Source organism: Arvicola amphibius, chromosome 3 (genome assembly GCF_903992535.2).
Source record: "Arvicola amphibius chromosome 3, mArvAmp1.2, whole genome shotgun sequence".
Taxonomy (NCBI): Eukaryota; Metazoa; Chordata; class Mammalia; order Rodentia; family Cricetidae; genus Arvicola; species Arvicola amphibius.
Genome location: NC_052049.1, coordinates 9798080 through 9806467, shown reverse-complemented (window position 1 = coordinate 9806467; position 8388 = coordinate 9798080).

Sequence of the window (8388 nt, the reverse complement as noted above, 5' to 3'; positions counted from 1 at the left end):
TCTTGGCATGAGGATCTCATGACATATTAGACAAGAGCAGGCCAGAAACTTCTTTATGGTTGGTGACTAGGTAGGAAGACAGGGAAAGGTTAGAGTACTAATTCTACTTTTTATGGCTGGCTTTGGGGAAAAAAATTATCCCACATTTTATGACTTGCTCTTGTCTGGGGAAGAATTCTACTTTGAATGGTTTGCCCCAGGGAGATGGAGGGGCAAGAGACAGGCAGGCAGAGGAGGGCAGAAAGACCTTGACCCTGAAACTGCTTCTGAGGCTGCCTAAGGCCCCTAGTTCAGTGTTCTCAGGGTGACTTAGTGTCTAATTTTGGGGCACATCATTTCCTGAGCCACAGCCTGCTTAGGATCGGCATCTTTAGTTCTACTTTGTGTGACAGTAGGTACTGAGGCAGCTGCCCCTCCCTGAACGTGTGCTGCGTTTTTATATTAAAAAACCAAATCAATAGAGGAAAAATTATCAGCAGAAAAATGGGAAGAGACACAGACAGGCAATTCACAACAGCACAAAGAAAACAAACTGCGAAACACAAATGCCCAATAAATATTTTTAAAATGCCAACTCTGCCGTTGTCAGGGGTTTATGGTTGAATTTGTAAGGAGATATGGTGACATACTGCCTCTCATCTGTCATGTGGCAAAGATGAACTAAAATCTTTCTAAAATTATTCTCATGGGAGCTAGTGCATAATTTTTAATAAATAATTTTTCTAGTAACTTACTGAAATAAATAAGCAGAGACCTATGCAAGTATTTTTACACCAGGATATTTATTATAGTGTTATTTACAACGGTGAAAAAGGAGAACCAATCTGAAGACAAAAGAAATAGTACTGGCTAAATAAATTAAGGCTATAGCCAGTGCAGCCTATAGTCATTAATTCACAATTTGTTAAATATTTAGGGACAAAAAGTTCTCATACTTCTTCAGAAAAAAATAAAGAAAGTGTGTGCGCGCGTGTGTGTGTGTGTGTGTGTGTGTATGTGTGTAGGGGTGCATGTGTGTAGGGGTGTGTTTATAAACATAATTCAATTTTATTCAGTTAGTTATTCATATGCTTTTTTTTTTTTGGTTTTTCGAGACAGGGTTTCTCTGTAGCTTTGGAGCCTGTCCTGGAACTAGCTCTTGTAGACCAGGCTGGTCTCGAACTCACAGAGATCCGCCTGCCTCTGCCTCCCGAGTGCTGGGATTAAAGGTGTGTGCCACCGCCGCCCGGCTCATATGCTTATTTTTTTTTTCTGGGGATTAGACCAGGGACTGGTGCATATTAAGCCTGGGTCCCTTTGAGCCACACCTTCAGGTCTGTCTTTCCCTCTCTTCTAAGGAAGTTAGAGTCAGTGCATTTCACACAGATTGGAAGGAAATGCCTTCATTAACGCTCACATTGTGCCGAGAAGTTATTGAGCTAATGACTTTTCTAGCAAGTTCATACTATTTTTGTAGTTAAAAAAAAACCCCTGGTGTTTCAAAAACAGTATTAAAGTTGTTGAAAGGAGTAAAAAAAAAATAAATCACAAAAGAGAACACTATATTTTACATAATAGAAAATAACCAATTCAAAGATAAACACTGGGATTGCTATGGATATATTTGACCTATTGATGTTTTTCAAATTATTGCTTATGTTTTACATGTATGGTTGTTTTGCATGCATGTCTGTGCATGCATGGTATAGGTGCAGACAAGGGTGTCAAATCCGCAGGGACTGTGGTGTGAACCTCTATGCAGGCATTGGGAACTGAACCTGGGTCCTCTGGAAGAGCAGCCGGTGGTCTTAACTGCTGAGTCACTTCTTGAGTCCTGTTTCTTAGAGATTGATACCAACTTTTGGCCTCTTTAACGGCCTTTTATACAAGGAAATGTATTTTACTATTTCTAATTATTGTTTATCTTAGCCCATTTCATAACATGGGCAAGAGTCCTAAAATGGGAATTTTTGAAAGGAGAGGTTGGAGCACAGACAAAGATTTGTTCTGAGATAGGGTCTTCCTACCAAGGGTGGGCTGCAGGTCTCAGGCTTGAGATCCTCCTGCTTCACATTTTAGACTATGGAGATTAACAGGCTTGTTTTAACATGCCCAGGCATAAGGATGTGTTTCCAGGCTTAGAGCTGTCAAACAGGAGACTTTGGCATCTCTTTTGTTGCACTGCCTCCTGCTGCCATCTCTTCTGTAGACAGTTGTAGAAAGTTGGTTTAAACCAAGGTAATCCGCACTGCTCCTGAGAGGGGCCCAGGTCAGTTTCCTGCCCACGTGTTTACGGTGTTGTCCTTCCAGCCGCTGGAGGGCAGCTCAGCTCCACGAGCGGCCGCTGTGTCAGCGTCCCTTCCCCAGACTGGGCTGTGTTGAAATGTATTTTGCTTGGAAGGAATGAAGAAAAGAACACATGTTGTATCTCCGGATTAATCTTATTTTATTAACCTCCGAACATCAGAATTTATAGGGCATGAGATTGAAAGGCTGTAACTCTTGTAAGTGGAATTCTAAAGATTTCTTCTTAAAAGGAGAAAGCCTGACAAACCTGCCAGCTGATGGCAGGTACAGCACTCTTTTCGTGTGTTTATAGATCCATTATTAATAACAGAACTTTCCCAATATGACATTCTTGTACCCCAAACATCATGCGACAATTCTCTGCAAGGCAATTCTGAAATGCAGGCTGGTAGCTCCGAGCAAGGGTGAGTGGATGCTCATTACATTGACATTCCCTTTTATGTGCACCTCAATTAATGAGACGCTAGCTTTCATCTCTAATCCATTCGATAAGAAGAAAGAGTAACAACTCTTGTCTTTCAAGGCAAGAAAAAAAAATCATGGGAGTCAATCTTGGTGGTGATCTCGTGCTAAGAAGAGAGTAAGGAGGGAGAATCAGGAGTTTACAGCCTCTGTTTGATAATCAGGGCCACGACAGGAAAGGAGGGGCGGGGGTTGGCCTTTTCCACCCTCGCCATTTTCTCCTACTCTACGCCTGCACATCTCTGCCAATATTTATTTTATCCCAACATGTCAGAAAAGGAAAACAAGAAGAATGAGAACTGTACTGACATGAGAGATACTGTCACAGGGGTTGAAAAATAGAGATTATTCTTCGCCAAAAGGAAATATCATTTTGATGTATAATACACAATGAAGACAGTTTAAAAAAATAATCATCCATTGTCTATTTAATGAGCATTTAGAATGTGCCAGATGCTGTGTTAATGACAGTTTTTAAAGTCACTGTTTTTTTTTTTTTTTTTTTTTTAAAAAATCCATTATGTTTTATTTCTAAAATATCATTATTGGGCCGGGGATATGCCTCAGTTGGTAGTGCTTGCCTACAGAGCATGAAGTCCCGGGTGTGGTTCCCAGCATTGCGTACACGAGGCATGGTTGTGCATGTCAGCAATCCCAGCACTCAGGAGCGGGGAGAGGCAGGGGGATCAGAGGGTCAAGATCTTCTTTAGTTACACAGCAAGTTTGACCTTAGTCTGGCCTCAAAAAACCATGTCTCAGAAGCCACCATAAAAACCATTAGATTCAAGATCAGACTTAAGGGTATAGCCGATGCAATTTCAGATAAAAACCATGAGATCCAGAGATATCCCATGAAAGAAGGGATATAGAACATGTTTTAGATACTTGGATGAGGCAGTGACCACTACAAGAGGTAGGAGTTCTATAGACACATGCAGACGCTATGTCTGGGAGCTCGTCTGGATACCTGCTGGCCAAAGTGGTGTGGGCTGGGGTAGTGGGTGGAAAATGGCAGGAACAGTGCCACCATTTTCTCTTCATTATCACACAAAGACCTCCAGCTCCTTAAGCTTTTCCTTTCCCGTAAACACTGAGTACACTGTTTTTTTTTTTTTTTTTTTTTTTTTTTTTTTGGTCTTTTCGAGACAGGGTTTCTCTGCAGCTTTTAGAGCCTGTCCTGGAGCTAGCTCTTGTAGACCAGGCTGGTCTCGAACTCACAGAGATCCGCCTGCCTCTGCCTCCCGAGTACTGGGATTAAAGGCGTGCGCCACCACCGCCCGGCTGAGTACACTGTTTTAATACTAAAGCTAGAACTTTTGAATTGCTTTTTGATAAGGTCCAATCTATACAAGGGTTGAATGCAGCTAATTAGGAAAAACAGAGCTCTGAACAGATTGTTGGTTGATTCCAAACACTTACTACAAGGGCAAGCTTTTGTGATTTAGAGGTGTTTTCTATTTCATGAATTCTCTTAGGGGAAAAAAAAAAAAGACAGAAATGCTGTTTTCAAATGTGGCTAACAGGGTGGAGAAAGATTGCCTTCGACGGTACCTCTTTTTGTGTAATGGCCTCACATTTTCCCCTAGGAGCTGGTGACTTTCAGGTTTGTGTGCTTTCTGGATGGGAGAGCAATGGATTGCCCCCTTCTGCTGCCCATCACCCCATGAAGAAGCCCTTCCATCTTGCTCTGTAATGTTTCCTTGTTATGGAGTAGACTGAAGTGGTGTCCTGGGGTCTTTCTTCATCTTCATGTGGGTTGTGTGAGCTCAGTCTGGGGCCAGGATGGCCAGAAGGGGTGATGGTGGAGGGGCTGGAACGAGAGGTGGGATTTCCTTTGTGGTTTCTTTTTGGCCCTTTCTAAAAGGAGGAAAAAGGAAGGCAGAAGAGCAGGAGAGAGGCTAGACACAGGAGATGGGAAGGGGCTGTTGCAGGAAGCAGTGGTAAAATGGATGCCCTGGTGCTTTCACGAGGAGCTTCCTATTAGAATTTTCCAAAGTGACAGACTCTAACGTTAGCCTGTGTTTCAGGGAAGAGGAAGGAAGGAAGTGGGAAATCTGAGAGAAACCATTTGCTCTCAGGCCTTTCTAGTTCAGGTTCAGAACTCCCTTCATTTTCTCCTATGTTGAAAGAACTTCTTACAGATTTTATCTCATTTTTAATTTCCCCCTTAAATTCTCACGTCTGTTCCTACTCCTGCTCATCTAAATGATTAACTTAGATTCAAGACTGAATTCTAGGAGATGTCATTATCTTTGAAACTGTAAGTCTTCAGGCATTTTAAGGATTGTTTTTTACATATTTTGCTTCACAAGGTTCATGTACTGCTGTCGATCTCTCTCTCTCTCTCTCTCTCTCTCTCTCTCTCTCTCTCTCTCTCTCTCTCTCTCTCTCTCTCTCCTGAACCCAGGGGGCATCTTCTTTGCTGCTATAAGCTTTTTCAGGCAGGAAGTTAACCTACATTTGAACAATGTCCTCAATGTGTTAGAAAAGCTCAACACATATACTCATGCTGACTGTTTTCAGTGATTAATGAGCTTCATTAAATACATTTCTGTTAAAGTCGTACCTGAAGATTTTTTGAATGAGACATGTTCCCCACAGGTTTAGGTATTTAGATAGTTGATCCACAGTTGATGATGCAGTTTGGGGAGATTTAGGTGGCTCAGCTTTGGTGGAGGAAGTACATCGTTAAGGCAGGCTTTGAGACTAAAATCCTCACACCATTTTCAGTTTCCTTGCTCTGGGCTGTGCTTGTGATTGAGATGCGATCTCTCCGCTTCCTGCTTGATGCTGGCTGCCAAGCCACACCAGATCCCTATCTTCCTGGAACCATGTACCCAATCAACCTTTAGATCATAAACTGGCTTCATCATAGTAAATAGCAATAGAAATAGAAAAGTCCAGCAATAGAAAAGAACTATGGCAATGCCTAAAACTTGGAATTAGTCCCATGATTGCCTAAAAAATAAAGAAATTATACCACAAAGTTTGATCTTCACAGTCATAGTTAAAATTTTTGCCATGTTCCCATCTTTCTTGTTGTCCTTGGTTCTGAAGGGATTCTGGATGCTAAAGCATGCTTGGCATGGCTCTGACAGGCTTTGCCCTTCTCCCCATTTCCTCAGCATTGCTAAAAGCCATTAGATTACTTTTTTTTTTTTTTTTGGTTTTCTAGACAGGGTTTCTCTGTAGTTTTGAAGCCTGTCCTGGAATTAGCACTTGTAGACCAGGCTGGTCTCGAACTCAGAGATCCGCCTGCCTCTGCCTCCTGAGTGCTGGGATTAAAGGTGTGCGCCACCACTGCCCAGCCTATATTGCATTTATAAAGTGTAGCACAATTAATAAAAGCCCAGAGACAGAAACTGGGGTTCAACCTGAAGGTCAGAAAGGCAAAACAGCCAGTCACTGACTTTTACCTTTGTCTTAAGTTAGAAAATGGTGATCCTGCCTCCAGGAATCCTCAGAATGAGACTGTATATGAGAGCTGTCTCCTCCTGTTTTATATTTCTCTTTAGCGTTGGGATTAAAGACGTGCACCACTGCTACCGGGTTTCTATGGCAAACTAGTGTGGCTACTCGGATTAAAGATGTGTGTCATCACTGCCTGGTCTGTAAGGCTGATTAGTGTGGTTGTTTTACTCTCTGAACATTATTTATTTATTAAAATACAAATGAACTATCACTACACTAAAGCTAGACACCAAGGTAGATTTCATTATTTGGCCACTTCTTCCTGAGGCAAACTACCAAGTTTCAGGTATCAAAGTAATGAAATCCAGTCATCAAAAGCCCCTTAGGCTCATCTAACTGACATGCCCAAATAAAATTAAGCATCTCATCCTAACATGGGGTTTCCCCTTGTGTTTTTATAAACTGAAATTTTCCTGTGTGTCACTCACGTCTGTCTCCTGCCTCCTCTCTATTCAGAGGCAGTACTTTGTCACCCCCTCCCCACCATGGGGACAAATATCCTGTCATCTTTCCCTTGCTTCATTCCTCTTCTCTCTTATTAACTATCTCCTGTCTCTGTCTGTCTCTCTCTCTCTCCCTAGCCTCTGTCCTTCCGGGGTCATATAAATCTCCTATGTGTTGAGAATTTATTGTTGAGGGTTTCGAGGCACAACTTTTCCTTCCAGGTTCCTTTCTATAAATTAAAACTTACTTTTGCCTATTAAATTTGTTCTTGGACATTTTCTCACATGTAGACAATGCATACTGTCCGCTCTTACCCTGCACTTCCCTGGGACCTCAGTTATAGTTTCTTGAAACCCTCTCATGTTCATCTATATTCATTTTGTTTTGTGATTCACTGAGATTAGCCGGGGCCATCTGTGTGATTCTGGGTTTGGAAATATCTGTTGGAGCCTGGTGGGCTCAGTAGTTGGTACACAACTACAGATACTAATTCCACGTCTTCTAGAATCTATCAATGGCCAATAGTTCAGATGTAAAGAATAGGTTCCTGGGAGCCTCTCCCACACTTTTGATGATGTATACTGTTTTAAGATTAAAATAATCCAACAGGTTGTTCTGAACAATTTTATACCAAGTACTCTATCACTTTTAAGGGCTACATTTGAACGAATCCTTGAATTATCTGCCATCTTTGTTTTTACATGTAGGCACATTCAAGTCCCAGCTTGGAACCTATTTCAGTCAATGGAGGTTAATTCGTACAACTAATTGTATCATTTTATTTGGATGTTTGAGTATACCCGGGGGCTAAATTGTTATATTAGCCTCAGTATTTGTAGTGGAAAGCCTACAAATGTTAAAAAAAAAAAAACAGGATGTAGACAATTCTTTAAAACACGAGAAGTAGATATTACACAGCAGGATGTCTGTGTGCATATTGACTTTAGTTGGATAGATACCCTCCCACCTCTGCTTTGTCTGGAGGACACGGTGCTGATTTTGGTAAGGAAGTAGCTAGCGTGGGCGCTCATTCTCAAAGCAGCCCCTGAAGGCACATTTGAGCTGCATGGCGTTTTCAATAATTTAGTTTACTAGCAGTAATGTGAGTCTATTCTTCATGTGTGGCGAATGAGATTTATGCTTGATTTCTGAATTAATACTGCAAAGTTGCTGCTGTTGGGAGGAAGGACAGAGCCTGAGTTTTGTCCTGTGGCATTGTAGGTAGTAATGACATCTCCTCTAAACTGTGTTATGGTGCTGAAGAAAGATAAAGCGGAGACAGCAGTAAACTGATTGTGTCTTCTGTGGCAACATCACTACGCTTTGTCTATATTGGAGTAACTGGTATCATTTGTAACTGTAGGCTTTTGGACTTTGGAGATAGTTAGCTCCAGGATGAAGTGTCAGTGAGTTGCTCTTTATTCATTTAATGAACACCGTGAAGACCCAGACACACAGATACGACTGTGGGAAGATCCCCACCCTTTGACTTTACAGGGGCATTGGTGGAAATTTGAGTTCTTGTAAGCAGAACCTCCAGGTCTCCTCTGGATCTTGGATCTGCTCCAGTTCTTCTGTTTCTGAAATGAGGAGATCATTCTTTCTACAGCTTGAAAGATCTTCCTTTGATGTCTCCTGAACCTATTGTTAAGCTTTTCAAAGATAGAAAAACCTTCATTGCAAAAATTACTGCTTGGTTTAAGATCAGTGGATTTGCTATCCTTG